At 40.1% G+C, this 27,320-nt stretch overlaps 1 protein-coding gene across 9 annotated transcripts in view; it reads right to left on the reverse strand.

The window, feature by feature from the left end:
* PLAGL1 (PLAG1 like zinc finger 1) overlaps positions 1-27,320 on the reverse strand; it is a 113,884-nt gene that overhangs the window by 58,804 nt on the left and 27,760 nt on the right. For 6 of the 9 annotated variants that reach the window (XM_058534218.1, XM_058534211.1, XM_058534217.1 and 3 more), the window contains exon 1: positions 16,740-16,823. The exons of 1 other annotated variant lie outside the window; for it this stretch is intronic. The gene's annotated coding sequence lies outside the window, so the exon portion shown is untranslated. Of the gene's footprint in view, positions 1-11,239; positions 11,894-16,739; positions 16,824-21,150; positions 21,259-27,320 lie in introns of those variants that run through there. 2 more of the 9 variants (XM_058534213.1, XM_058534216.1) reach the window with 2 other exon arrangements.

Genomic DNA, 27,320 nt, shown 5'->3' on the forward strand with positions numbered 1-27,320 from the left:
GTGGAGTAGAATCCAAACAAGGGAAGTTAGTTCAATGATTTTAATGGACAGTGGTATCAACTGTTGACAGAGGAATAACTTTACCATACTCTACACCACAGGAATATAGACCTTGGGAGACCCAACAGTCTTCTCTGCTCAGCAGATCTCTTTCTTCCTTGGTCATGTTAAAATGCCACCAAATCTCTTATGGACAGAACTTACCCAGCTAATACAGGCATACCCTGGAGATACTGTGGGTTTGGCTCTAGACTACTGCAATAAAGTGAATACTGCAATAAAGCAAGTCACACGAATTTTTTGGTTTCCTTGTGCATATAAAAGTTATGTTTACACTATACTGTAGTCTATTAAGTGTGCAATGGCATTTTATCCAAAAAAACAATGTACATACCTTAATTTAAAAATACTTTAATATTAAAAAATGCTAACCATCACCTGAGCCTTCAGTGAATCTTAATCTTTTTGCTGGCCGGGGGTCTTGTGAAAAAAAAAAAAGCAATATCTGTGAAACACAATAAAACAAAGCACAATAAAATGAGGTATGCCTATACGTTCTTTCTTTAATTATGTAAATAGCATTTATAAGCTATTTCTTATCCTGTTCTTCCTTTCTGATCTAAAAAGAGACTATGCCTTTTCAAGTAGATTTCTGCTCATCTCAAATTTCTTCTATTATAAGTTGATTTTTTACTAGTTCTAGGGCACTTCACGACTGCCACCATACACTGTCTGTGTTTGTGTTTTTACTGCAGACACCTTCTTTTAACAGATTTATGATCTCCTTTTCATTTGGAAACCTCTTCTATCCACTTCACTTCATCTCCCCTTACACATGGGGATCCAGATCTGACAGCTCAGGAGGAACTGTTATTCATCAGTCTGTGCTCCAAAGAGGAAGGTCAGACACTGCCTTGACCACAATTAGCTCTACAGGAGCTGTTCCTAAGTCCTCCGCAAAGACTTGCTGTAGTCCTGGACCCTATTTGGCCAGTGAAGTTTGACAGTTCCCATTTAAAAATAACATATATAGGTAATTCAGGACAAAATAACCAGGGGAGAGAGGGAAAAGACTACGTCACTCCCTCCATCCATCAAAATAATTACAGGAATAGGGACGCTGGCTTCCAAACAGCTGAGAGCTTCTAAGAGAAGATTCATGAAATAAACACGGTCTTCAACATAGACAACCTCTGATCAATCCTCTTCTCCAGAATATCCCAACCTCATGGACCAATCAAGTCTCTTTTTTCTCTTTCCTGTTTTAATCCAAGCCAGCATAAGAGCAGGCAGGGAAATTGCGTGATGTTAGGTAATCATAAGATATTTTGAATTGTCAGCCTAATAGAGAAAATTAAATGTTCCTTGTTTTACACACACACACAGATAACATCTACTTTAATTTTTAAAAATCTGAGTAACATGTTTACGCTTTAAAACTAGAATATTTTCCATCATCTATTCCTCCAACATTGTGGGGAAAAACTGAGATTAACAGGAACAGGTAAAGTGCTACAAAAAAAATTAAATCCCTAAAGTGTACAGGCAAAATTTATAATCTATAATACTCAAAGACTATATGTCTGGATCTGTATCATTTTAATAATCCCAGAAATATATCAGAAAAATCAACAATTTTCCTATACAGATTTTAAAACCTCACAAGGAATGGTGTTCTACATTATGTCCTCTGAGAATACGAACATCTTTCCCCAGCGGTTTAGAAGCAATTTTCTAGATTGCAGTTTTAAACATCTCTTTGTGACAAGGTACTGCCCTTAAAACATGACACTGACTTCACGCTTCACAGAAGTGCAGACAGATTTAACACCACAGCTCTACTTCACACAAGCTCTCGAAATCTCCAGCAGGAGCTAAACTAAACTAATTGCATTATAAAGACTACTGATATTATTTTTATAAAATATATGGCAGAGAACGAGAGTAGCATGAACGCTAAAGCAGCTTATATTCAGTTCCAATATTTTAATGCTGCATGCATTTCTAGAAAACCCATTGTTATGCACTGAATTGCATCCCCCCAAACTCATATGTTGAAGCCTTAACCCCCACTGTAACCGTGTTTGAAGACAGGGCCTTCAGGGAGGTAATTAAGGTTAAATGAGGTTACGGGTGGAGCCCTAATCCAATAGAACTGGTGTTCTTATAAGAAGACAAAGAGACACCAGAGACTACTCTCTCTCCATGCACACGTGCACGCACAGAGGACAGGCCATGTGAGGACACAGCAAGAAGGCAGCCATCTGCAAGCCAGGAAGAGAGGTCTCATAAGAAATCTGCTGGCACCTTGATCTTGGACTTCTAGCCTCCAGAATTATGAGAAAATAAATTCCTGCTGTTTAAGCCATCCGATCTGTAGTATTCTGTTACGGCAGCCTAAGCAGGGACCAATGCAGATTTGGTACCGGGAAGTGGGGTGCTGTCGTTAACAAATACCTAAAAATGTGGAAATGGCAGTGGAACTGGGTAATGGGTAGAGGCTGGAAGAGTTTTGAGGTGCATGCTAGAAAAAGTCTAGATTGCTTTGATGAGATTGTTGGTAGAAATATGAACATTACAGGTGATTCTGGTGAGAACTCAGATGAAAATGAAGGACATGCTATTGGAAACCGGAGGAAAGGCGATCCTTCTTATAAAGTGGCCAAGAACTTGGCTCAATTGTGTTCTAGTGTTTAGTGGAAGGAAGAACTTGCAAGGGATGGAATTGGAGAGCTGGCTGAAGAGATTTCTAATCAACGTGTTGAAGATGTGGCCTGGCTTCTTACTGCTCATAGCAAAATGCAAGAGGAGACAGAGAAACTGAAGGAAAGCCAAAGGGAATGAGGACTTGAAGATTTGGAGAAATTCTCAGCCTACCCATATTGCAAAAGTGAGAAAACATGTTCTGGAGAGAACACCAAGGGTGTGGCTGGACAATCACTCCATAAGGAGATTAGCCTTTGAGTTAATCAGCCAAGTCAGCAGAAGCCAGGAATAAAGACGGGATTATACCAGCAGAGACACTGCCAGTTTGGTCCAAAGGAAACATAGATGGGATGAAATAAAGGAAGGCTTTTGGACTTCTGAGATTAAACAGGACTAGACCATACAGCTATTTGGCTGCAAATAGGTTTTATTCCTCAAGAAAAGGAAAGAATGACCCCAAAGGCAATTCAGACACCATCAGCGTTCCTCTTCCATTACAGGCCCAGAGGGCAAGGCTGTTTCCTCCTTGGATTCACAGGGTGGGGCCCCATCCTTGGTTTCTGCAGGCGAGGCTGCCCTGCCCATTGCCTCAGGTAAGGCTACCAAAACAACTGAGGGGGTGGGGCCACTGCCTAGGGCCATGAAACCAGAGGGCAGATTATCAAGCCAAAAAGGATTATTCTTGAGCCTTAAAATCTAATGGAATTTGCCTTGCTCGATTTTGGACTTGTTTGTGACCCATCAACCCCTTTCTTCTTCCCAACTTCTCCCTCTTGGAATGGGAATGTCTATCCTATGCCTGTCCCACCACGGTATTTTGGAACCACCTAACTTGTTTGATTTCACAGGTTCACTGCTGGAGAGGAATTTTGCCTCAAGGTGAAGCATACCTCAAGTCTCATCCATGCCTGATTTAGATGATATTTAGATAAGACTTTGGACTCTAGACTTCTGAGTTGACCCGGAATGGGTTAAGACTCTTGAGACTGTTGGGATGGAATGAATGTATTTTGCATGCAAGGACATGAATTTAGAGAGGGGCAGAGGGAGGAATGTTATAGGCTGAATTGTGTCCCTCCAAAACTCACAGGTTGAAGCCCTAACCTCTAAGATGATGATATTTGTTGACAGGGCATTTAAAGAGGTCGCTAAGGTTAAATGAGATCATAAGGTGGAACTTGTATCCTTATAAGAAGAGGAAGAGACATCAGAGACTACTCTCCCTTCACAAATGCAGAGGAGAGGGTATGTGAGGAGACAGCAAAAGGTGGTGGTCTACCAGCCAGGAAGAAAGGGCTCACCAGAAAATGAAATTGCTGGCACTTTGATCTTGGACTCCCAGACTCCAGAACTGTGAGTAGATAAATTTCTGTTGTTTAGGCCACCCAGTCTGTGGTATTTTGTTATGGCAGCCCAAGCAGACTAATACATCTACCACCCTGGATATTTCAGAGTATCAATCCCAGGGATGAAAGAGGGAAGGACATTTCACATTGGGTGGGCCCAAAACTTAATTATCAGACAGAGACCTTTTGTTTCAATGTCTAGTAATATTAAACATTTCCTATGAAATGAAAAAAATCTACATCCACTGACTACATTAATAGCAGCCAACAGTAAAATTAAAACAAACAGAAGAACTAGAATCTAGATCTTCAATCTCTTTTCCAAAATATAAAGGATGAGGGATGTTTAGGAGCTAACCGAGACCAAAGATGTTTCACTTGATCTCCCTCCCACCATGGTCCACTCTATTATGAGACCTGTTGAGCCACATCTCTCTTTAGATTTCCTTATTTAGGGTTTCATTCCCTCCCAACTGCTATGATGGCAACAATGTCATATAAAGAAGAAATACTGGGTGACTTGAGAGGATCTTGAACAAGATCTGGACATTTGTCTCACTAGGAAGCAGCTGACTCCAGTACCACTCGGCACACTTCTTGTTAAGTAGATTTGGGAGAGTTTTCTATCACAGGATTGTGATATCTGCATGTATGATTATGAGATTGCCATGAGAAGTAACCGAGAGTTAATCAAATGAAATGTTTATCAAGCACCTGCAAAGTGCTCACAAACAGAAGCTATGACAAAGACTGCAAACGTTCCCCAATATCCATTCTTCCCTTTTTCCTTTGTAATATAATCTCTGAATTTTAAAAGGGGACTAGAGTCCCCAGAATGAAGACAATTCCCAATGTTCCTTGATGGTAAAAGTTGTCATATGACTGACTATCAAGATGCAGGCATTAAGTGTTATGTGCAAATTCTGGGAATAATCCTTGAAGAAGGAGCATACTCTTATTTTTCCCTCCTTCTTCTTGGCTGGAATATCAATGTGATAGAGCTTGACCTGCCACCTTCAACCATGAGGGACAAACAGAACAATGGTGCAGAACTGAGAGTTCATAAACAGACCCACATATATGGATGGGCACTTGATTTTCCACAAGGCCACCACTGCAATTCAATGACGAAAGGAAAGTCTTTTCCAAAAAGGATTCCAGGGCCAGCCTCGGTGGCCTTGTGGTTAAGTTTGGCGCGCTCCGCTTTGGCCGCCCGGGGTTCAGTTCCCAGGTGTGGACCTACACCACCTGTCTGTCAGTGGCCATGCTGTGGCAGCAGCTCACATACAAAAAGAGGAGGGAGATTGGCAACAGATGTTAGCTCAGGGCAAATCTTCCTCAGCAAAAAAAAAGATTTCAGAGCAATTAGATTTCTATACTGAAAAATATTAACCTTGACCCTTATCTCACATAACACAAAAAATTAATTTGAGATAAATCATAGAATGGATCACAGACCTAAATGTGAAAGGAAAATAAATATCTTCATGACTGTAAAATAGGCAAAGATTTCTTATACAGGACATAAAACACGGTAACTATTCAAAAAATAGATAACTGGATTTGATTAATTAAGAACTTCTGTCATCAAAAGACAGTATTAAAAGAGAAAACAGAAAAGTCACAGACTGAGAAGCAATTTACAACGCACATATCCAACAAAGGACTCTTTTCCAGAATACAAAGAATTCCTACAAATCAATACGATGACAACCCAATAAAAATAAGCAAAAGACTTGAATGAGTACTGCACAAAAAAAGATGTCCGAATTATCTAAGACACATATGAAAAGGTGCTCAATATTATTAATAACGAAGGAAATGCAAATGAAAACCATGAGATATTATCATCTCACATCCACTTAAAATGAAAAAAGAGTAACAGTATCAAGTGCTGGTGAAAATGTGGAATACAGCTGTAACTCTCACGCTAGCACGAGTGCACATTTATTCATTCACTGTTGGTAAACTGCTTGGCAGAATTCACTAAAACTAAACATATGGCTACCCTATGACTTAACAATTCTAGTCTTAATATGTTTCCAAGCAAAATACTGCAAATGTCCACAAAAGATCCATGTATGACTATTCATAGCAGCTTTATTTGTAATAGTCAAAATGAGAACACAACCCACACATCTACTAACAGAATGGAAAAACAAATTGTGGTACAACTGATACATGGAATGTGACTCAGAAAAATATATATGAGAAGGAAAGAACAAGCTAGCTATAGATGCATCAAGATGGGTGAATTTCAAAAAATTATGCTGAACGAAAGAAGTCAGGTACAAAAGAGTACATGCTATTTGGTTACCCTTAAAGTTCAAGAATAGACAAAACTAATGGACAGGGGCCGGCCCTGTGGCGTAGCAGTTAAGTTCAAGCGCTCCGCTTCGGCAGCCCAGGGTTTGCAGGTTCGGATCCTGGGCGCGGACCTACTCACTGCTCATCAAGCCGTGCTGAAGCGGTGTCCCATATAGAAGAGCTACAACTCTGCAACTATGATACATCACTATGTACTGGGGCTTTAGTGAGAAAAAAGAAAAAGAGGAAGATGGGCAACAGATGTTAGCGCAGGGCCAATCTTCCAAAAAAAAATAAAAAATATGGACAGTGATAGAAATCAGGAGAGCACAATCTGTAAAGGAGGTACGGGCCGGAGATGCACGACAGAGTTTTCTCTTCCTAGATGGATATAATATTGTCTATCTTGATCGGTGGTTACACAAGTGTACATATCTATAAAAATTCATCAAGCTGCATATTTAAGATTGGCACACTTTATATGCTTTCTTCCCCATGTATTTCATACCTCAATAGAAAGAGAAAAAGCACTTCATAAAAGATAAGCAGACTGTTTTTACCTGTTAGTCGCCTAGTAAAGGTTATTAGGCAAATGCAAATATTTCTACTTAAAAATAAAACAAAGACGAAAAAATAGCGCTTAAGTTTCTATTTCACTGACCCCAAAATAAGCCAAAGCTATACTATGCAAACCTTATCCATTAGTCTCCACAAAAACTTAGAAGGAAAATGCAAAGAAAGTAGGAGTACATCAGATAGTCCACGGCAACTAGCTTGGTCACTGGAGCGAAGACTCCACATAGCATGTCGGCCATGTCAGAGAAGCAATTTCAGCAGTGTGTTTTATCGTAAATATATCTGTTTAATAATTTTATTTAACTATTTATTTTTAGTACCAAGGCACTACGGCACAGAAGAAACAGCAAGAGCTTTTCAATCAGACAAACCAGTTTTACCACCTACTAACTATACGGTTGGGCAAGCTTCTTAATCTCTTTGATACTGAGTTTCTTCACAATTTAAAACACAGACAATAATACTTACTTTGCAAAATTGTAGCACAATTCTAGTAGGTACTTCAGATTGGTAGCTATTTAGCAATAGCTCTTTGTATGCCAAGGATCATGGTAGGTACTGGAACCCTATCTCTAAGAACCTGACCAACTGGAAATGACATTTAGATAGAAAGATTGGTGATGAAAGGTAAAAATTTAACAAGGGCTATGGATGATAAATTACAGGGTTCCTATCTGGCTAGTAGGATTGTGGAGACAGCATCCTCAGAAAAGAGCCTGGAAAATGTTTGGAAAATCCACTTAAGGCAGAGGAAATGGCACAGATAAAAGCATAACCTCGAAAACAGTGCAGTGACTTCAGGTTCTGATGAGTAGTTAAACCAACCGGGCCACTGGACTAATTCTGAGGAGTGAGACAATAAGGCTGGTAAAGCAAGGTGGGACTAGACAGAGAAGGACCGCTGTCAGGCTGAGAAGTCAAGGACCTGCTTCCTCAAGTCCCAGGATGTCACTGAAGGATTCTTTTCAGGAACGACCCCAGTGGTCATTATACGATAGGAAGGGAAGGAAAATCTCAATACAGGGAGAAATAGCAGAGGAGGATAAGGCCTAATCCGAGATGCTGAGAAGAGCAAAAGAAACAGACAGGAAAGACATTAGAGTTCAATTTTACCAACTTTCAAAAAATGAACAGACACTGAGTTTCCCTAGATGGGTCAACTGGCCTACCTTCAACTTTTGAAACAATCCTAATGGACCCATAAGCTCAAGAGCAAAGTATCCCAAACCAGCAAAACACACTGCCTGACATGCTGAAAGTGCTCAATACATAATGTTGGCAAATGACTCTTCTTGAATATTCCAAATATTGAAATCTCTATAATAACACAATGTTCAAGGTGAAACATGTAGAAAAGCTAAAATCATTTTTCCTTCCTATTGAGTGGCCATTTTTCACAATATATGTCAAGTTTTGCATTTGCTCAATTCAATATTTAAAAGGATTTATTTGCAAGAGCTATCTCTGTCTCCATCTCCACCAAAAGACTCAGATATAAATTGCTCTAGAAAGTTGGGAATGTTGCCACTTCATTTACTAAGCTCTTGCATAATATTTTTTTTTTTAGGAATCCATCATTCATTATGTCTTTTGCTATGGCAAAAGAACAGCCACTGTATGACTCATGAGTATTACATGAAAAAAAATTAAACACTAAGTTAAATCCAGATCATATAAATATATACAAGGTTTATCCAAGAGTACAGTACATTTAATTGATTTAGCAATTAAACAATTTATATAATTATTAAAATAATTAAAATGAAAATAACCTACCACATTACGAAATAACAGAGAGAAAAAAATGAATACTTCCTGGGGCTAAGCACAACTCTTAGCCCTTTCTATATATTAGCTCATTTAATCCTCTCAACAACGTTCTGTGGTAGACACTATAGATGAGAAAATTGAAATACAGAGAAGTTAAGTAATTGTCCAAGATTATACTATACAGCAAGAAAGAGGCATAACTAGGAATTGAACCCAGGCGGTCTGGCTCCAGAGTCGGAATTCCAGTTAATAAATGTAGAAAGAATGAAGGAAATGGGAAATTACCATTAGAATACCACAATAATAACTGTTATAGGCAAGATCAGTTGAATGCTAAGATTAGTGAGCAAAACCTTAAGGAGAAATAGGACATTTGCTCAACTTCAAAACAGCTCCCTCAGAATATTTATTAATTACCGTGGTAGTTTTAACAGATACCCACAAATCATTTGATACTCTTCCCACTCCTCCCCTTGAGCATGGACTGCTTCTAACAAAATAGACTACAGAAATTGACAAGTAGTAACATCACAACAGGAAAACCTAGCAGACACTGTCCAAACTATGTGATCAAGGTTCACGTTGATGTGGATATCAAGTGCCCCCAGATATGATGCAATGAGAAGGGCACAACATCTCTGTGGTGGTCTTCCCCCAAGTCCATAACCTCGGTCTAATTGTGAGAAAACATTGTACAAAATACATGATCAGTACTCTTCAAAAGTGGCAAAGTCATGAAAAACGAGGAAAGACTAAAAAACTGTCACAGGTTTGAGTAGACTAGGGAGACGTGACAACCAAATACAATGTGGTATATGGATTAGATCCCGAAACAGAAAAAGGACACTGGTGGAAAAACTGGGGAAATCTGAATAAAGTCTGCCGTTTAGTTACTAGTACTGCGCCAATGCTAATTTCTTAATTTTGGTAAGTGGGTCATGGTTATGTAAGATGTTAACGTAAGAGGAATATGGGTGAAGAGTATACAGGAACACTCAATACTATCTTTGCAACTCTTCTGTAAATCTAAAATTATTTCATGAGAAGTTTTTAAGAATTCAATACTCACTTGTGAAAACAAATTTCAGTACCAGGAATAGAAGAGAATTTCCTCAATCTGATAAAGGACATACACAAAAAAAGTACAGTGAATATTATCTTTAATAACAAAATATTGAGGTATCCTCTCTTAAGATCAGGAAAAAGCACGGATGTCCATTTTAACACTTCTGCTAATGTTGTTCCAGTGTCCCCACCAGTGCAATAAAGCAAGAAAAAGAAAAAAGAATAGAAATTAGAAAAGCGAATTTAAATTTTTTTTTTTTTTTTTTTTTTTTTTGCAGATGACATGATTGTGCATTTAGGAAATCCCCAACAATCTACAAACCACCAAAACTGAAAAGTGAATTTAGCAAGGTCACAAAATACAAGCTCAATATACAAAACTCAATTGTATTTCTATATTCTGTACCACCTAGATGTTTGGAAAATAAAATTGAAAAAAGATACCATTTACAATAGCATCCATAAAAATCAAATGCCTAGAAATAAACAAAACAATGCTGAGAACTGAGGAACTTATTCAATGGAGAGATATACTACGTCCAAAACTGGAAGATTCTATTAAGATGTCCATTCTCCTAAAATTGTTTTGTAGGGCCAATGCAATCCCAATCAAAAGTCTGGTAGATTTTTTTAAAATAGACATTGACAAGCTCATTCTAAAATTTATATGGAAATGCAAAGCACTTAAGTAGCTAAGACAATCTTTAAGAAGAAAAAAATCGGAGGAATTACACTACTGTACGTCGACTTACTATAAACCATAGTAATTAAGAAAGTGTAGTACGGATGGAAGAACTGATAAATAGTCCACATGGAACAGAATAGAGTCCAGAAACAGAGCTAAATATATGATCATTCATTTTCAGCAAAAGCCCTACTGCAAATCAACAGAAAAAGAAAGGTCTTTTCAATAAATGTATAGAGCAGCTCAATGTCCACATGGAAAATGACTCTTGACCCCAACCTCACACCATACACCAAAATCAACTGGAGATAAAGACTCAACTGTGAGGCCTAAAACTACAAAACTTCTGGAGGAAACCATAGGCAAAGGTCTTTAGGACCTTGAGGGTGGGCAGATATGGGGATGGGAGAAAATTTTGTGGGCAGGGTGCAGAAAAGCACTAATCTTCTGCTCCCTCCCTCCAAAAAAAACTGATAAACTACACTTCACAAAAATACATCTGCTCACCCAAAGGCACCATTAAGAGAATAAACAGGAAAACTTCAGACAGGTAGAAAATATTTGAAAACATGTACCTGATAAAGGTTTCCTATCCAGAATATATAAGGAACTTATGTGTGTGTGTACATATATATATATCTCTCTCTCTCTAACAAAAGGATAACCTATAAAAAAGTGGGCAAAAGATTTAAACAGGCACTTCACAAAAGAAATATGAATGTCCAATAAAGATATAAAAAGATGTTCAACATTATTAATATTCATGGAAATGCAACCAACTTACCCAAAGATCATCAGTTCAGCTCCTTGGTATATATCCAAGAGATATGAGTCAATATGTCCACCAATGGCAGTTTCAAGAACATCTGTAGCAATTTTATTTATAAAGGCCAAAAACTGAAAACAATTCATATTTTCATCAACATGAGAAAGAATAAATAAACTGTGGTATATCCATATAATGCAATACTTTAGAAGAGGTGTCACCAAACTTTTTCTGTAAAGGGTCAAATAGTAAATAGTTTAGGTGCTGTGGGTCTCTGTGACAACTGCTCAACTGTGCTGAACGGACATGGCTATATCCAATAAAATTTTATATACAAAAATAGGTTGTGGGCTGGAATTGGCCAGCAGGTCATAGTTTGCCACTTGTTGCTATAAAGCAAAAAAAAAAGTATACTACTTATACATACAATATGGATGAATCTCAAAAATATCCTGTAAACAAAAGAAAACCAATGCAAAAAGAATAAACTATATGATTCCATTTCTAAAAAGTTCAAGAACACTTGAAAATAATCCCTGGTGACAGAAGTCAGGAGACTAGTTAACTGGGGACAGGAATGGCTCTATTGATAAGAACAGAGAGGAGGGAACTTTTGCAGGGATAAAAATGTTTTAGATCTTTATCTGGATGGTGATCACAAGAGTATATATATATGTAAATTTCATCAAGCCATACACTTTATTTTTGTGTTCTTATTATATGTAAGCTATAGTTCAATCTGGAGAAGAAAACAAAACAGACACAGATCTGAAGAAATTATCTAGAATTCAACATGGACCAAAAAAAAACATACAAAATACATAAAAGCTAGATTAAAAGACATGAACGATAGAACGAGAAGGTTGATCAGAAGCCTAATCTGATTTCTTGAAGGAAAGAATTAAAAAAATAGAGAAAAAACAACACTGAAAGATAAAGGATAAAACTTCCGAGAATTGATGAAAGACACACCTTAGACACAGGGAACACAATAAACCCAGCATAAATGAAACATCCGCACCCAGATATTTCAAATACCAGCAGGGTCACCCATGATGGACAGGTTTCAGCAGAGCTTCCAGACTAAGACAGACTAGGAAGAAGGACCTGGCCACCCACTTCTGAAAAAACTGGCGATGAAAGCCCCGTGAATAGCATCGGAGCATCGTCTGATAGAGCGCTGGAAGGGGAGAGGGTGGCGCAAAAAGACCGGGCAGGGTTCTGCTCTGCTGTCCACAGGGCGCTAGGAGTCAGAATCCACTCGACGGCACTAACAACAAGACACACTCTGTTGTAAAACTGTAGAACACAAGAGAAAAGAGAAGATCTTAAAAGCAGGCAAAAAAAGATTACCAACAAACAACAGTTATTTGAACTAATTGTTAACACTGAAAGCAGAGGTCAATGGAACCATACCACCAAGCGGCTGAGAAAGAAACCGTCATTGCATACTGAATAAAACCGTCATTCAAGAATGAAAGCACAATAAAGACATTTTCAGATAACGCTGGCCATCAATAGTCCCTTAATAAATAAGCTTCTAAAATATATACTTGAGGAAGAAAAAAAACAATGATCTGAGATGCAAGAAGCAATAACAAGCAAAGAATCGATAAAAAGAAAAAATAATACTGTCAAATTTACAGGAGAAAAAGATCAAGACGGAACTAAAATTCTGGATGACAACAACATATAAGCCAGGAGATTAATTGGTGCCAAAGCAACCTGGGTTTCTTGAATTATTTGGAAGAACAGAGTTAATAAACTTTAGATTAAGTTTATACATACATTATTTTAAAGGAAAACTACTAAAAGGAAGAACTCAAATGTAATTTACACACCAGTCGAGAGGGAGGAAAGCAGAATAAGAAAAAATCCAGAAGGTAGCAAAGAAGAGGGGAAAAAACCACAAAGAACAGAGGATAAAAACAACCATAAAACAGAATGCTAACTTTAATCCTAAATATATCAGCAATTGTATTCAATTTAATTGGGCTGAGAGCTCCAGTTAAAAGGGCAAGGGTTGTCAGAGTGGATTAGACAAAAAAAAAATCAGGTTTTACCTATTTGAAAGAGATATTCTAAGTCAATGCCAACTGAGAGAAAGGTGTGACTACACTATTATAAAACACAGTGGATTTTAAGATGGGGGGGGCATAGACATCACATAGAATGACAAAAGACCCAATTCACAGGGAAGATAGAGCAATTCTAAATTTGTATAAACTTTCAACTTTTATAAAGCAAAGTCGACAGAATTACAAAGAAATTGAGAAAATTTATTTTATTGCGATATTTTTATTACGCATCTCAGTAACTGATAGATCAAACAAACCAAAAAATTAGTAAGGTTAAAAAAGATTTGAACGCCACAATTTATACACACACACACACACACACCTACCTTGCCCCAAAAGTCTGTGAGTACATATTCTTCTCAATCATTCACGGAGCAGCTGAAAAACTAACCATGAAGCAATTCTCAAATTTCAAAGAATCGATAGCATAGAGCCCCCGTTTGCTGACTACAGAGCAAGTTAGAAATCAATAGCAAAAGGATAACTCACAAAACCTTCCACATTTGGAACTGGAAAATACTTTTAAAAAGCTCAGAGGGAAAGAAAAAAATATCATAATGAAAAAAATTGTAATTGTTAGAGCTGAAAAATATACTACCTACAAAGCAACAGTAAATAAAAGCCTGTAGTATTTGCAGAAAGACAGATCAATGACCAGAGTAAAGGGCCCAGAAATGAGCCCTAGCACATCTGGGAATATGTATATGACAGAGGTGGCAACACAAATCACTGGCACTGGACAATGGCCACTCCACAAGGGAAACAGAAAACGAATTAATCTTGATCTCACAACATAAATAAAATACACACATCTATATACATATACGTGTCTGGTAAATTAAAGGACTAAATGTGTAAAAAATACAAACCGTAAAACTTTTAGAAAAAAATTTCAAAATATATTTCCTTAATAGTAGAGAAGAATATCTTAAGACACAAAAGCACAAAGAAGAGACTGTCTGCAGTTTACATAACCAACAAAGGATTTGGTTCTTGAACAATGTTTTCCAATATAAATTTCTGCAATGATGGAAATGTTCTGTTAAATAATATTAGTATAATATAAAATAATATAATAAAATATAACAGCCATTAGTCACATATGGCTAATAGGCACTTGAAATGTGGCATAGAGTGAATGAGGAACTGAAATTGTTGAAGTAAATATGACACCAGGTTAGCATTTTAAAATCCTTGATGAAGGTCTGTTGTGTTTTTATATACTCTTCAATGTTTAATTTTTTCATAAAAGAATTTTATTTTAGTTTAAATTACTATATAAAACACAATTTCAATTTTGCCAAAAAAATACGTAAAAGTTGCTTTTCAGAAAGCAATCACACCAAAATGGTCACATTATCTGTGAATAATTTTAATTTTATTCTAAATATTGTTTTACATATTATAAATTTATATAAAAACATATAAACAATTTAATGAACACTGATGTATCCATCACCAAATTTATGACATAACACATTACTGATATTGTTTAAATTCCCTAGGTACCCCTCCCTGATCACGACTTTTTTTTTTTTTTAAAGAGAAGCTAGAAAAATATGAATAATAGACTAGAGCCCTGGCTTCAGGCTCCTTCATTTTGTGATGCCCATATTTTAATATATTTTTAGGGAAATTCAATATACAGACATTATATGTATCATTTATCAAGGGTTCATAAAGCGAACGCCCATCTTACCACTGCCCAGGTCAGGAGATAAAACATTACCAACAATCCAAAAGCCCTCAGCGTGTCCCTTCACATTCACAACCCCCCTCCCTTCCCCAGAAGATGACCACTAACTTGACTTTTGGTTATTAATTTCTTGACCATTTTTCTTTACTCCTTTTAAAGCCTATGATACGCATCCCTAAACAGCTTTATTTTACCAGGTTCTGAATTTCACATAGGTAATATACAGTATCCTTCAGCAACTTGCCTTTTGTTTTGTGTCGGCTCAACATTATTAAGACGCATTTGTGTTAAAACACAAAACTACTTCATTCTCCACTGTAATGGGTGGGTTCCATTTTATGACTAGACTCTAATTTACCTTTCTCCTTCAGATGGACATGAATCTTTGGGGTATTACACGTGACACTGCAGTAACCCTCTTGTACATGTCTGCTTGTGTATATGTATAAAAATTTATCTAGGGCAGTGGCTTTCAAACTTTTTTGACCATGACTCATACTAAGGAATGACGTTTTACATCATGACACACATCTGTGTGTGTATAAAACCAAGAGGAAAAAAAAAAAAAAAAAGTTTCACGAAGTAAATACCCTACGACCCGAGACACGTTCTGATATTTTCTATTCTCTGTTAGTTTGCGTTTTACAAATTCTGATCATTATCCACTTAACGGATTTCACGACCCACTAAAATGGGCTTCAACCTTTGAAAAACATCGTTCTGGAGGATAAACACCCAGGAGTGGGACTGCTGGGACAAGGAACACAGACATCCGAGGCTGTCAACTTTTCTAGATCCTTAACTTTTAAGTAAATGTTCTTATCTAAGTGTACATAAACTTACCACTCTATAATTTTGGAGCTGAAACTGTGAACCGGCAGCTCGTTGTATCTTTTCCTTCGGTCGTTACACAGTATTAATCACTTACCATGTGCTAAGTATCACTGGGCTCTGCGGCGAGACTGATGGGTTAATACAAGGGTGGGGGGGACATAAGGGACCCGGACCTCAGTGAGGCCCCAGAAAGCCCACGGGGGGGCCTCCGATCCTGCCTGGGGAGGGAGGGGTTAGGGAAGGGTTCCTGGAAGGAGGAGGACCTAAGCTGAGTGTTTCTATTTTTAATTTTTATTGGTTTCCTAAAACATAAAAGTAGCACATTTGCTGAAAAACAAAACAAAACAAAAAAGTCCAAATTACAGGAGCACATTTGCTCAGCAGCCAAAACCCCGACCCCGATCTTAAACTTGGATGCTGCGACTCCACCACCAAAGTGGCACTCCCGCTCGCCCTGATCTGGGAAATTTTCGGGAGCCACATTTCAAAAAGTCTCGAGTCCATCTCCCAGGACTCCTAACGTTACAGCATCAAACGAATCACCTTTTCCGTCTCGAGTGTCACCGCGAACATTTCCTATTTAGCCAGATTATTACTTTTAACAGACTTTTTTTTTTTTTTTTTTTTCCTGTTTCTGGCCTCCGGGCAAGGCTGGAGTGCCAGGTTTCGAAAATCGAGGCTGCGGCTGCATGCGAAACACACACGGGGGCTCCCGAGCGGGGCGGCAGCGGGGGACGCCTCGGTCCCCGCCGCCCGGCCCGCGGGTGACAAGCGCCGGGGTCGCACGCTCCGTCCCGGGCGGCCCGGCCGGTCACGTACGCGGCGCGGCGGCACCGGCACCCCCGCCCCGGCGCGGCACGCAGCCCGCCGCCCCCGCCCGCGCCCCGGCCCGGCCCGGCCCGCCACCTACCCTGCGGGCTCCGGCGCCCCCGGAACTCAGGCGCGGCCGCTGGGGCGCGCCGCCGCCGCGGCCATGACGGCGACCGGGAAGCGCCCGCGCGCCCAGGCCCGCGCTGCGCCCGCGGCGAGCAGAGCCGCGCGTCCGTCCGCCGCGGAGTGAGGCCCGGAGCCGCCCCGGCCGCGGCTAATCAAGGCTCGGGGCGGTCCCGCCGGCTGAATGACAAATGGCAGATGCCGCGGGCGCCGCCGCCGCGCCGCGAGGAGGGCTGCGCCGAGGAGGCCGCGCGCAGGCGGAGCCCGGGAGCCGGAACGGCGCGGCCGCGAGGAGCGCGCTGGGGCCCCCGGCGGGGGCGTCACGTGGCCGAGGAGGCCCCGCCGGGGAGCCGGGGGTCGGCGGCCTGGGCGGAGGCAGAGGACCGGCGCCCAGACGCCTGGCCGACTGACTCACCCGCGTGGGCCCCGCCGAGGGCGCCCAGGTGCAGGGCTGGCGCAGGTAGCCCCGGCCCGGCGCGGCGCCCGCTCGCCGAAGTCACCCCCGGGGTGAGCCGCAGCAGAGCCGAGCAACGCGCCAGATGCCGGGGCACCGTGCAACAGGCCGAACTGCCCCACCTCCCGGCCCCGCAGGGTTGACACAATGGCAGCCGAAACGTGCCCACCGACGGGGGGCCAGGCGCTGCTGTAGGCACCTTGCAGGTAAATGAGTGCAATCCTCACGACCACCCCGTGGAAAACACGAGGACTCCCGTCTTCCAGATGAAGAGCCTCAGGCACAGAAAGAGGAGACGGAAATAATTTTCGAGTTAGGGAATCCTACTCTGTGCTCTGAGTCATTTCAGAATTTTAAATATTTTTTGAATCGAAGAAGAAACAAGCACATCTCCAGCGGCTGCTTTCTTCCCTACAAGACAGACAGTCCTAAAAGAGGCCTACAGACATTAAGTAAAAAGACGTGGAAAGGTGCGAGTTCACTACATGTTTCAGACAGGCTCACAGCTCTGAAATACGAGGTTAGCAGCCTCGGACACTTCCACCCGTCTTCCCCACAAGCTCCCAATTTCCACTGCTTATATTCCTTTTGGCTGACCAGCACTTAGAACATTCACAAGCGTACTACCACTCTCTTCTCCCAGATGTGCAGTCTTAATTCTATATTTAAGTGAAGTCAATGTTCATTGTAACGTATCCATTCGTAAATTCCTTATTTTTATTTCTTGATGGACGGCTCCCCTTTTCGAGTAGTTTTCTTAAGGAGGGCTTGGAGAGTACCTTCATGCTTTTTCTGCTTTGTATCTCCATACATAAATAAAAATTGAGAAAGCTAAATATTTTGGATTCACACCTTCCTTCAAAACCTAATAGAACAAGAAGGCAGCTGATTCACTGATTTTTGACATCCTAGAGTTCTGTGGAGAGATCTGAATCTTATGTGAGTTTTTCCCTGCGAGGTGATTTGACTTGTCTGCTTGGACGACTGAAGAATTCTTTATCATTCAAGTACCTTTTATATCCTTATCTGGGCTATGTCTCAGTGTCAATTATTCTATATCATTTTCCCCCCAGTATATAGTATGATCTTTCAATTTATGGATTCCATTCTTCTTTTCTTAGTATAGTATCCCATTCAGATTATACATATCTGAATAAGTTTCTCATTGGTTGAATTTTCTATTTCAGAGTTACCAGTCCTATTTGATCTTTTTCTTCTATGTCCACTTTCTTTTGATTTGCACTTACTCTGATTCTCTCAAAATATCCTGTTCGTTGGTTTTTCTAGTTTTTGGATTTGAAAATCATGTTGTTCTGAATCTCAGTTTTCTTAGCTGTGCAGTTTCCCTTCCCATCACATTCTCATCTTATACTGTCCTTGAGCTCTTTTGAGGAATCTTGATTCTTAATTTTTTTCTATAGTCAAACACACATAAGGAATATAAATTTCTGTTCCTTGGTTATGTTTTCTTCCAGACTTGGTTCTTCCTCTATCCTCTGCATGCTATTTTCCTTGGTTCTCACTCCCATCGTCCATGTTATGGCATATTTGCATGACAGCTATGTCAGATCTTTTATCTTGCTTATCCTTCAAGGTTAACAACAGACCTTGTATTTGCTAATATACTGAGAGTGAATTCCTGGAGAACCTTCCTCTTCACTGGAGACATGTCTGTCTTCCCTATCTTGAGCTTCAGTTTTAGGGCTATCATTTGTCTACTTTTTCTGTATCCTGAGAGTTTTAGGATGAGGGGAGGGATGATGGGGGATTATGGAACTCAGCTTGAGACTGGGTATAGAGCTTGCTGGGGGAAGTGAGCCATCACGTCTTAGATTCCTTTAAGTCCTCATCAGCCCACCTTCAGGCCAGCCATGGGCTTATCCCACGCCTGTGTGCTTCGGGTCATTTGCCCAGTTCAGCACAGCACCCATATGGTGGCAAACTTTCCTGCTTCTGGCAAGATCCAACAGTGGTCTGTAGGAACATTTGTGAAAATTCTCAGGATTGGGTCTGATAATCTTTTTCCTCTGTATGTCTTAGAGAGGGGTGGAGGGTTGTAGACATGCCCCACATCCGCAGAATCTTTGGCATTTTTGCTTTGCCATCACTTCTCACATTTTCCATCTATAAGATTGTACTTCTTTCTTTGGTCACAGCAGGTGAGGTTTTTTTTTGCTGCTTTCTTTTCTGTGCATGGTTTAAGGTTTTAATTTTGATTTTTTAGTGCTCCTTTGTGCCATCTTTATCCATAAGTCAGCTGATCAGACTGTCTGTGTCTCTCATTGGTAATAAATTATATGAAAATCTTTTTTTATCTTTTGGTTCTATACACAAAGTTCTCTTTAACCTGAATATGTTGACTTGGTAACTGTGACACCCTCTTGCTCCCTAAAGCTTCTCTCAATGACACATGCCTTGGCATTACAATGTGCCCCCACAATGGTTCTAGAGCTGGGGCTGCAAACTCAAATCTCTATGAAGTTTAAAACAATGAGGAATGGGATTATGGTAAAGTAAAAAGAACATTCTTTGTGCAAGGGTATACAGATGCTGTATACAGCTCTGTCCAACCACTGTCATGTTGAAATTCAGGGCAGTGTTGCCAAATCTGTATAATTTTCAGCACAAGCATGATATCTAGAGTTTCAATATAAAATTTACTAACTTTGGAAACACTGTGGAGGCCAAATGAAGTATCTCTCAAGGCCAAACTAGACCCAAGGGTTACCAGTGTGGTCTCTGTTATAGAGAACCACTCAGGATAAAGTCTGTGATCACTGTTTTTCTCTTCTAAGTATTTTGAGATAGTTTTGCTCTACAGACTCTTCAATGACTTCTTAAAATGTCTTTAGCACATACAAAGCAAGAAGATTCATGCTGACGTATTTACAATTTTTTTAAACTGTATTTTATTCCTGATTTGTTTTTGAAATAGTGATGATAGATTCTAGAAGATGATTTTTTTTTTTTTTTGGTGAGGAAGATTCGCCCTACATTAATACCTGTTGCTAATCTTCCTCTTTTTTTGCTTGAGGAAGATTAGCCCTGAGCCAACATCCACGCCAGTCTTCCTCCATTTTGCATGTGGGTCACTGCCACAGCATGGCTGATGAGTGGTGTAGGTCTGTGCCCAGGATCCACACCCGCCAACCTGGGCCTCGGAAGCAGAGCATACCAAACTTAACCACTACGCCATGGGGCCAGCCCTGACATATTTACAATTTGATATAACATGTTGGGACCCAACACTTCCGCGAACAGACGTTACTAGGGGTAACAGCTATGATTGGGCTAAAATTAATACCATGTGAGCCGAGAGTCTATACAGATTATGACCACATTAACAAAATAGCAGGAATAGATATTTGTCAATTGATGTAGAAAAGGCATTTGACAAAATCCAACATCCATTTTTGGAAAAGAAACAAAACGAAACTAGGAACAAAATGGAACTTCCTCAACCTGATAATGGGTGTATTTGTCTCCTGTGGCTGCTGTAATAAATTACCACAAATTTGTGGCTAAAATAAAAAATTTATTCTCTCACAGTCTTGGAGGCCAGAAGTCCGAGATCAAGGTGTCAGTGAGGTTTCACTCCCTCTAGTGGCTCTGCAGGAGAATCCTTCCTTGCCTCTTCCTCGCCTCCTCTTATGGTGGCCGTTGGCATTCTTTGGGTTCCTTGGCTCCATTGGCTTCTGGCCACATCACTCCAATCTCTGCCTCCATTTTCACATCACCTCCTTCTCTGTGCGTGTTGTGTGTTTTCTCCTCTGTGTATCTCTGATAAGGATACTTATTGTTGGATTTAGGATGCACCCAAATAACTCAGGATGCTCTCCTCATCTCAAGATCTTGAACTTAATTACATCTGCAAAGACGTCTTTCCCGAAATAAGGTAACATTCCCAGTTTCGGGGATTAGGACATGAACATACCTTTGTGGGGGCCATCTTTCAATCCTCTATAAATGGGCAAAATCCCAGTTAGCTTTGTTGTGGAAATTGACAAGCTGATTCTAAACTTGATACGGAAATGAAAAGAACCTAAAAGAGCAAAAATGAAAAAGAGGAACAAGGTTAAGACTTACACTACCTGATTTTAAAGGCGACTATAGAGCTGCAATAATCAACAGGATCTTACTGGCGTAAGGATAAATGGAACAGTATATTTAGTCCAGAAATAGACCCACGCATATGATCCATTGGTTTTGGACAAAGGTACAACATAATTTCATTGGAAAAAGATAAATGAGGTGGGAACTGGTTATCTGTATGGAGAAAATAAAAATAAACTTACACATATACTTCACATCATATACAAAAAGTAAATCAAATTAGATCACAGAACTAAATAAAAACCAGGAACTATGAAACTTCTAGAACTGCCCTGTCCAATATGGTAGTCACTAGACATGCTACTGAGCACTTGAAACATGGCTAGTCCACACTGAAATGTGCCGTTAGTATAAACTATACTCCAGCTTTCGAAGACTTAGGATAAAAAAAGAATGTAAAATATCTGACTAATAATTTTTATGGTGATTACATGTTGAAATGATAATATTTTGTATATATAGGTTTGAACAGAATATATGATTTAAATTAACTTCAACAGTTTTTTACTTTTTTAATGCGGCTACTAAAAAACTTAAAGTTACATATGTGGCTCACACAATATTTCTGTTTGATGGCACTATTCTAGAAGAAAACCTAGGAATAGGCAAAGATTGTTTGTGTAGGACACAAAAAGGAATGACTATAAGAGAATAAATTGGTAATTGGATTTTACCAAAAACAACCTGTTCTTCAAAAGAAACCATTAAGGAATTGAAAAGTGAAGCCACATACTGAGAGAAAAATATTCATAATACATATATCTGACATAGGACTTGTAACAGAATATTTAAAGAACTCATACAACTCAATAATACAATAAACAATGCAATAAAAATGGGCAAAGACTTGACAAGACACTTCACCAAAGAAGATACATGAATGGCCAACAACAACGTGAATGACACTCAACATCATTTTCCCCCATGACTAATGTAAATTAAAATCACCATGAAATACCACTACATACCAACTGGAATGGCTCAAGTTTAAAACACTGACAATACTAAATGTTGCCAACAATGTGGAAAAACTGGAACTCTCACGAACTGTTGGTGGGAATATAAAATAGTACAGCCACTCGGGAAAACTATTTGAAAGTTTCTTATAATGTTAAACATACACTTACTATATGACCCAGCAGTCCCACTCCTGGGTATTTTTCCAAGAGAAATAATAACATGTCTACACAAAGACTTCTTATACAGAAATATTCATATCAGCCCCAAACTGGAAACAACACAAATGTCAGTAATAAAATGAGCAAGCTGATGATCATCTCACAGATGAATCTAAAAAACATTATGCTGAGTAAAAGAAGCCACATATAAAAGAAGACATGCTATATGATTCCATTTATACGAAATTCTAGGGGGAAAAACTCTATAGTGACAAAAAGCAGATCAGTGGTTTCCCGAGGTGGCTGGAGGGGGAGCATGAAGGGACTTGGTAGGGTAATGGAGATGTCCTATCTTGATCAGTGAGACGATTACGTGGATCTACATATTTGTCATACATCACCGAATGATACACTTGAAATAAGCACATTTTGTTATATGTAAATTAAACCTCAAGGAAGTTCATTAAAATTTTTCTATTCTTGCTTGTGTGGAATGAGGAGAAAGAAATTATGAGACTGTTATCTTTATCCACAGTAGTTTGAATTCGAGTTTATCTTCTGCTTTTCGTTAACTTTTTCATTAGAACTCCCTTGTACATTATCAGTTCATTTCTCACCTGTGAGGGTTTAGGCGGCAGAAATGAAACACCATCCCCAGCCTTTCCTCTGACTCCTCATCCAGTGTTCTTTCACAATAGCCAGCAGCCGTAGGGAGCAATCACATTACACAGTCTACATTCTGCCTAACAGATTTAAACCATAACAACTTGAAAAAATCTTTCAGTGAATTCAACTCAAATATTCAGTAAGTGCCTAGATTTAATTTTTCTCTAACCAAAATATAAGTAACACTTTAAAACCTATATAAACAGGAGGCCAGCCCGGTGGTGCAAGCAGTTAAGTGCGCACGCTCCGCTGCGGCGGCCCGGGGTCCGCCAGTTCGGATCCCTGGCGCACACCAAGGCACCGCTTGTCAGGCCATGCTGTGGCGGCGTCCCATATAAAGTGGAGGAAGATGGGCACGGATGTTAGCTCAGGGCCAATCTTCCTCAGCAAAAAGAGGAGGATTGGCATCAGATGTTAGCACAGGGCTGATCTTTCTCACACACACAAAAAAAAAACAACAACAACTATATAAACAGATAGTTCTTTGGAGGCCCACGGCTTCTGGCCAAACTCCCTCTCACTGGCCTTATGCTGGCGTCTCTCAATCTCCAGTCCCTTCTCCTTTTCTAGAGACTGTAATTCTTAGCTCACAGGATTCCTCCCCCCTTCCCTACTCTTGTCACTATTTGCAATGACTTCTCCATCCAGGTATCACTTCCTCAAACAGGCCTCCCATGAGAACATTGTCTTACTTTTCCCAAAGCAAAACTGACTATTGGTCATTTCTATCTTCAACTGAGTGACATTTGGTGAACACAGTAAGCTCAGAAGGCAATGTCTGGCATATGTAGTTCCTCTATAGACATTTTTTACATTATATGGTAAAGTTTTTCTGTTACATGCATGCTGGAAAGTGCAAAAAGAATCACGTGGCTTAGCCATATGCCAAGGATCAAGATGGTACATGAGACAGAAGAACAGAGCTGCGTGTCGCTCCCAAAGGGGTCAGTGAGAATGGCCCGTTGATTTATGCAGCTGTTTTCTGTTTTTATGGTAAAATGTACTGATTTAATTCTAATTAGACAAAGCATGGATATGAATATTGAATGTTTAAGTAGGATAATTGAGTGTCTAGCCTGAAATGAAAATACTGCATTAAAAATGAAAGAAAAAAGCCCAACTTTCACCTTTTATTAATAATCAACCAGAACCAGTCAGAAGTGATTTAAAGTAGAATCAATAGCATCAATTTTCATTCCTATTTCATGTGGCATGAAAAAAAAACAGGTTGACAATGGTTGACCAAATGCCGACCTTTGGAGTGAAGAAATAAAAGCAGTATACAAATGCCAAATATTGATATTTATTCTATATTTCTCTCCACTGTAATTAAAATTTCATCACAAAATTTGACAGCAATAGGCAAGAAGATACAAGAAAGAGGGAAAGGTGGTAGAGGCTGTTCATAATTTAGGAGGACCCAGGCACTCATTTTACAGTAAAAGGATAAGCTGACAATAACTACTCCTCTTCTCTCCCTTCCAGACCTCCACCAGAGCAAGGACATAGGGAAGGGACATGAGACATGAGAGCAGCTGAGAGAGTTCAAGGGATTTTGAAGGAAAGCAAATGCAGGAGTGGAAACTGACTTAAGAGTGGAGAAGTGCCCACCAAGAGGCTGGACTCTAACTGGTACCAGAGAGCAACAAGTCCAATTGTGGGGCCATCAGGAAAGTGTCTGCTGAAAGTCTTTATTTTGCATACAGAGCAACTGGGTGGCCAGGTCCCTTCTGGTACCCTGGGGAGTCAGGCAACCATGCCTCCCTCGCTCCAGAGGAAACCAGAGAGGAGTTATCTGGATGAACTGAACTGAGCAAGATGCAGACTCCGAGATTCATAGGCAAGAGGATAAAAACAGGAGAATTACTGAAGATCTAAAAACTGAACTGTGGGGCCGGTCTGGTGGCACAGTGGTTAAGTTGGTGTGCTCTGTTCCCACGGCCCAGGGTTCACAGGTTCGGATCCCGGGCGCACACCTATGCGCCGCTTGTCAAGCCATGCTGTAGTGGTGTCCCATATGTAAAGTAGAGTAAGATGGGCACAGATGTTAGGCCAGGGCCAATCTTCCTCAGCAAAAAAAGAAAAAAAGAGGAGGATTGGCGACAAATGTTAGCTCAGGGCTAATCATCTGCATCAAAAAAATAAAATAAAAATAAAATATATATATAAAAAAATTTTTTTAAATAAAACTGAACTGGGTTACCACATATTATTTGGCTTTAAATTTATCATACACTTTTTATTAGAATTTTTTTAAACATTTAAAAAATTAACAATGAACTTTGCACTAATTGCATAACTGCATGATATTCTTTCTTATTCTTGTTAAATTTTCCCTTTTCTTTTTGGAGTTAGCAGTCTGATAGCCTGAAATCTTGGTCCACAGACTTCACCAGTAGTTACCTGTGATTATCAGAAGATATATTTCCTTCCCCTCCCAGAATGTCCCCAGTGACTCTTAATCCTCTGCTTTAACACACAAACTCCTACACCTAGAGCATGGGTTAGCAAACTACGGCCTAAGGGCCAGATCTAGCCTGATGTCTCTTTTCGTCCAGCCTGTGAGCTAAGAATGAGTTTTACATTCTTTAGATGGTTGGGGGGGGGGGGGGGAATCAAAACAAGAATGTTTGATGACATGTGAAAATGATATGAAATTAAATTTCAGTGGCCATAAATAAAATTTTATTGGAACACAGTCACTCTTATTCATTTACATATTGTCTATGGCTGCTTTCGTGCTACAACAGCAGGGATCTGTGTGGCCCACAAAGCTGAAAATACTTACTAGCTAGTCCTTTACAGACAAAGGGCTGACCCGTGCCCTAGAGGTCCAGGGACAATCCTAACATCAGCTCAAACCTCCCTGTCTTTTGTTTCTTTTCATCCTTTGCTCTTCAATTCTCAATTATTCTCCAGGGTATTCTCATCCCAGGACTACCCTGAGCTGCCCTTCTCCTCTTACTCTCCATTCCTATGACTGCCTGTCCTACTGCCCTTTCTCCTGTGCCCTCTGATCCTCTCCACAGTAGCAAGGCCATGCTCCCCCTTCCTCCTCTTCAAAGCTCTCTCTAGCTCTTCATCTTTACTCAAAAGCCTGGCTCTCTTCAAAGGTACCCTACATCTGAGGGCCTCTTGACTGGAGGAGGGGCAATTGCAAAAGCCCACTCAACACTGGGAGAAATTAAAAAGACAGCATAGGGGCCAGCCCCATGGCCTAGTGGTTAAGTATGGCACGCTCTGCTTCAGTGGCCTGGCTTCAGTTCCCGGGCGTGGACCTACACTACTCATCAGCGTCCATGCTGTGGCAGTGACCCACATACAAAATAGAGGAAGACTGGCACAGATGTTAGCTCAGGGCAAATCTTCCTCAAAAAAAAAAAAAGCATTATTCTCACCCCCATCCTGACTTCTAAGTCATTGTTCCTTCACTTACATATTTTAAACATTTCCTTTTGGGCCCTTGATATCTGGCTCCTGCACTCTCTTCCCACCCGTCACTATCATCCATGGACTCACTATAGGTATGGCACAATGGAGGGCTTTGGCTCTTGACTTGCACAATTTCTCCTCTACTTGCCCCATCATCCTGGGCCAATTCGACATCCACGTGGGTGATTTATTCAACACTTTGGTCTTAGAATTCCTTCGTTTCCTCCTAATGGAAAAACCTCTTCACTCAAGCCATCCTCTGAATCCATGGCAACCCCTTAGATTTCAACAGCCTGGAACAGCTCCACTGTAGAAATCTTAAACTCCAGAATCCCCACCTCTGACCATAACTTCCTGCCCGTTCAGGTCTCTCTCACACCCAGGATATTTACTCTACAGTGACACCACCAGTCTCCTCTGTTTTCAGTTTCTTCCCTAGTCAGCCTAGACTGCACAGCTCAGCTCACCACTGTCTTTATCTCGACACCCTGCCATTGCATTGAACCAAACTCCAAAGCTCCAGCCCAGCCAACTCATAAGCATAGAAGCAATAATTTACAAAAATTACATTTGTGACCATCATAATAACTGATACAAGAATCATCAACGAACGCTAACACTGGTGCGTGAAAATTGAAGAATGGGATATTTACATAGTCTACATAGTTTCTAAACATCTATCTCCCCACACATTACTTATTAAAAAGGTGAAACAGTAACTTGACAGTGAAGAAACCTAGCAGATAGCACCTCAACCAAGTGATCCAAGTTAGTA

The sequence above is a fragment of the Diceros bicornis genome, chromosome 39, assembly GCF_020826845.1.
Source record: "Diceros bicornis minor isolate mBicDic1 chromosome 39, mDicBic1.mat.cur, whole genome shotgun sequence".
NCBI classification, from domain to species: Eukaryota; Metazoa; Chordata; class Mammalia; order Perissodactyla; family Rhinocerotidae; genus Diceros; species Diceros bicornis.